Source organism: Scyliorhinus canicula, chromosome 29 (genome assembly GCF_902713615.1).
Source record: "Scyliorhinus canicula chromosome 29, sScyCan1.1, whole genome shotgun sequence".
In the NCBI taxonomy this organism is placed as follows: domain Eukaryota; kingdom Metazoa; phylum Chordata; class Chondrichthyes; order Carcharhiniformes; family Scyliorhinidae; genus Scyliorhinus; species Scyliorhinus canicula.
The window spans coordinates 7,509,080-7,514,273 of NC_052174.1; positions in this window are offsets into that span (position 1 = coordinate 7,509,080).

The following is a 5,194-nucleotide window of genomic DNA, read 5'->3' on the forward strand; positions in this document are numbered from 1 at the left end:
GGTGCCCAGCAGCGTGGGAGCCTCTGTGCCTGGCTCTCCACCCAGCTACCAGGGGTACCTTCGGTTGACGCTGCCCTTGCCACCAGTACGCTCGGCGGCCTCAATCCAGTGTCCCCCTCGGGGCTACTGTGGGCATTGCCCTTGGATGCTGCCCCCCGGTGGGTGGTGGCCATTTGGGGAAAGTAGCATGGTGCAGTCCGGGGGTGGTGGGATGGAGTATGGGGGCGGGGTGTGGTATGGTGGAGGCACCCATACGGCTTGTGTCACTCTGCAGAACCACGGGCCATGATGGTTGGTCAGTGGGGTGTGCAGCACGATGGCTGCTTTGCAGGACACGGCAATGGCGGTCCATGCTCAGACTCCGCCCCGGTCCAGAGGAGCGTCACCCAGGTATCACAGCCCATCCTCTTGCCAGGGCCCCCCCGCAGTCAGTGTCAGCACTGACGGCCCACGGTCACGCCTCTGCATGACCTACCTCCTCTCTCTCCCTCATCAGCCACGGTGCCTGTTTCCAGATCTTTAAAAGCACCAGTGAGCCTCACCGTCGGGTAGTCCACCCAGTGGAGGGGGAGGATTGCAGTGGCCCCTGAGTGAACACTGAGTCAGGCCCACTAATGATCTGCAAATGGTGTTTACTGTACCTGCGGACTAGAACCCATTGTGCCGCTGTTGAGGCACCGGAATATTGTGATTTGGCATGAACCCGGTACCCCCCTACTGCTCTGTCGGGGCTGGTTTAGCACAGGGCTAAATTGCTGGCTTTGAAAGCAGACTGAGGCAGGCCAGCAGCACGGTTCGATTCCCATATCAGCCTCCCTGAACAGGCGCCGGAATGTGGCGACTGGGGGCTTTTCGCAGTAACTTTGGGCAAAATTCTCCGACCCGCAGCAGGGTCGGAGAATCGCCTGGGGCCGCCGAAAATCCCGCCCCCACCGTGGCAGAGATTCTCCGCCACCCGGGAATTGGCGGGGGCGGGAATCTCGCCACTCCGATCGCTGAGGCCCCTGTGGCGATTCTCCGGCCCGGATGGGCCGAAGTCCTGCCGCTGGGAGGCCTCTCCCGCCGCCGAGGTTTGAACCACCTCTGGTGGCGGCAGGATCGGCGCCGCGACCGGGCCCCCGAGGTCCTGGGGGGGGGGGCGATCGGACCCTGGCCAGGTCCGCGATCGGGGACCCCCGCTCAGACTCCGGGTCAGTGCCCTGGGTGCACTCTTTCTCCTCCGCCGCCGCCACGGCCTCCGCCATGGCGGAAGCGGAAGAGAAACCCACATCGCGCATGCGCCGGTGGTGACATCAGCGGCAGCTACATGTTACACGTTTTACTTGAGTGTTACGTGTTTTATTGGAGTGTATTAACACGCCTCCGTTTAAAGGCCGTGTGCTTAACACTACTACGGCTCTGTGTATGTAATTCAGCTCAGGAGTCACCAGGTGCCGTATCTAGACACCTCACAAGTATATCAAGGTCAGGTTCAAAGTAATAAATCTGTACACCGATTAGTAAGTTCAAACGATTGATATTTATTATAACAAATGTAATAAATACACATACATACGCTAAAGAGACTAAGTTACTTCTAAACTAAACGACTAAAATACTTATCTAAACAGGAACAGGCAAGGTCAGGGAGCGAGGCCTTCGTCCCGTTCTTGGTCTGCAACTCTCAGAGTGTTAAAGGTCGTCAGGGTCTAGCAAAGCCTGGCTCATGTCGCGATCGTTGTGGTGACACTTACAGTTCGATGGCTGGTGGCTCAATGGCTGGTGATGGAACTGGAGTCAGAATGCGATGTATCAGCAAAGCGATGAAGACAGCAGAGAGCCGGAGCCAAAACAACGGACCGGACCATGTGCGGGGTCTACTTTTATAGGTCCCCCCCAAAGTCCGTGCCTCTTCGGGGCGGTCTCTACCTGCTGTATATCGATTGGGCCTTCTCCCAATCGATATTTTCCAAACCACCCAATCTGAGGGTCGCTTCTCGATGGGTGGGGCGGTCTCTATGGTGCTTTGTGATGGATACTTATGGTTCCCTTTCGTCTGGGCGTCTACTCAAAGTATCCATTCATACCTAAATGTTTCTATTGTGTGGGCCTGGATCTGGATCACCTCATTACTATGTAAATCGTTGTTGCCATTTACACCTTTAGCTGAGATTCTGCACCTGGCCACAAACTGGTTTCTGTACGTGCAGAATGCTAATTATCATCTGCAAACTGCCTGTTCTTGCTAAGACTGTTTTCTCCCTGCAGCCTTAGCAGTTCTCCATTTTGTAGCCCAGTGTCCATCTTAGGTGGCTACATTCCCTCCTTGTGATCCTCACAATAAAATTGTGAAGGATCACCTATGCACGTTGCTTCGAGTGCTTCTGGGTGCCCTCTTTGGGTTCCCTGACCTCAGCAAGTTCCTGGGCGTCTACTCTGTCTTTAACTATGGGAAGAAAAATTTTATCTGACATTTCTACTTGGCACTATGTCAAAGGGGACATGCATTACCAAAACCGGGAACCTCTACCTATCACAACTATTATCCTTATCCTTAAACATTTTATTACAGTCTAAAAACCTTATCCATTCACACCACATTACATATCACTTCCTGACTCGGCAGTCGAGTTCAGAACAATACATTGGTATCTTTTATTAACATAGTGCTTTATTCATCAAGGGGCAAGGGGGATTGATGAAACCGAAAAATAGGGGATCGAACTCCTTAAACGGTTGAGGGGCAGGAACGGGAGGCTCTCCTTCTCCATTTCCTCAACCTGAGGGTCTGTACAATTACGCAGAGGATTGCAATCACTAGCAGTGATTCAATCACGTATGACAAGGAGTACCATGTCATAAATTTTGTGCACCAGGTCTGACCTTCGCTGATCAGAGCTGAGCACGGGGGAGTTGGTGTGAGGGAAACATTGACGGTGGGGGTTGTGGGGGAAACGTGACTCGCTTCCACATATACAAATATAACATTTAACAGTAATAGGTAGGCTTCCATCATGGTCTTCTCTTCGTTCTCTTTCTCTTCCTCCTGTATGGCCGATCCTTGCCGTGAACCCTCTTTCGTCCTTCGAAAGCTATGGGATCAAGCACAGTATCTGTCAATACACAGTTTAATATCCGTACTTGTTAGTGTATCTGTCCTCTCATTCCAATTGACCCATTAAATGACTGGCCAAGTCACACCCTGTGACTCCCCTCATTTTTTTTTTTCAAAAGCGAATTTTTAGGAACAGAATACACCTAACAACTTTCCTCCTGCGAGCCGTCTCGCAGGTCTTGCAAATTTACCATCCGAATGTTCCTGGATGTAAATAGCATGTGGGATGGCGGCCTAAGGGCTGCCTAACGAAAAAGGAAAACAAATTTGAAACAAAAGGTCGAATGGGTTGCGTATGGGCCGCTACGGGTACGATTTGAATGGAATCCCCGGGTAAGGCGTGCTGTGCCGTACCCGAGCTTGGCTGACCAAAGTGGGTTCTCAGACAGGGCGGGTCCTCAGTGCCGTTTCTCCACTGCCTGAGTAACCTGGAATGAACGGGCAAGAATGTGTTTACCGTGGGTTTGCAGCCTCTATTCGCCGAATAGAGGGGCACCTAAAACAAGGGAGGAGCCAAGATGCTCCAACATCTAAAAGAAACAGGGAACAAGTCGTGAACCGTGTCGGTTCACCAGAGGATGCAACTGAAGTTCTCAGAGATTTCAGCAGAGAAACTTAGTGTGCGTGTAAGGCGGTCACAAGCCTTTCCAGCTGAAAAGATCTCCAATTAAACCATTGGATTGGGAACTGAAGTTCTCAAAGGTTTCTGCAGACAAGCTAAAGTGCGGGCGAGGTGGTCACAATCTTTTCAGCTGAAAAGAAGGTGTCCAACCTCCAACTGAACCATTAACGTTAAATACAAACAAACATAAACTCACAAACAAAACATCCGTGCAGGTTCCATCAGAAAGGATATCGCTTCCCTCAAGCGGTTCCTATTTTACATCATCTGGACACCTCACTTTTTCTCTGCCTCTGTGAACAGGGTCATAAAGGGGTTGCCGTATCGGGATTCAGACACCGTGTCGTCCTGCTCTCCCGGATCCCACACCCTTGTGTGGATCAGGCATGCAATTTTGTAATTATGTGACCGGGGGTCACTTTCGTCATTACGGACAAGTCTGTACGAATTGTCCCTGTGCCAAAGTGTTGGGTCTAAACTTGAATGGGCATTATCGGGGTAGTCGGGGTCGGGTGGTGGGTCTGGATATTTGATATAGGTGACTTCCATGGGGTCACTGGAGTCGGGGTCATAGTCGCTGCAGTGTGGGCTGTAGGGTTGTGTGCTGTGGCTGTCCTCAAAGTCAGTGTCTGCATCGCTGTCTCTGCTGCGGCAGCTTGTGGGCGTTTCGGGGCGTGGTCTGTCGTGGTCAGTGGGCGGAGTCGTGGGCGAGTCCGATGAAGAACTGGTCTGTGAGGGGGATGGTGGAAACGTGTCTCTAGTGGGTGGGGCGAGGTGTTCTGCTGCGTCTAGCAGGATATGGTGTGCGTGGTTAGACTGTGTTCCATATGCCTTCAGCTGGTTAATATGGAACCACGCAGTCTTTCCGTTGGGGTATTTTATCCTGTAAACTGAGGGGCTAATTTTGTCCGAAATTGAATACGGGCCTGAAAATTTTGGTGCCAAAAAACTGCTGGGGTTATACACAGATAGCATTACCTGTTGCCCAACCTGGAATTCTGTGGGGTGTACGTTCTTATTAAAGCAGGCTGTGCGTTGTCTGCGCCGTTTCCCGAGCTGAACTGCGGCTGCGATCTGTGCAGACCTCACAGTCTCAACTAGGTCTTTAACAGCTTTCTCATGGGTGAGGGCCGTCACTTCGGGGCTAGTCATGTCCAGTCCTAAAAGGAATTCTGTACCTTTCATAGGGCGTCCGGTCATGAGTGTGTGTGGGGTGAAACCTGTAGATGTGGAAACCGTATTTCGGATAAACATGAGTGCAAATGGGAGTACTGAATCCCATGTAGAATTGTTCTCTTGAACCATTTTCCTAAGGGTCGATTTTAGTGTCCGATTCTTGCGCTCTACAATCCCGCTGGACTGTGGGTGATACGCAATATGAAAATTTTGTTTGATGCCGAATATGGTCAGGACGTTCTTCATGACACGTCCTGTGAAGTGAGATCCCTGGTCCGAATCAATACTTCGAGGTAAACCCC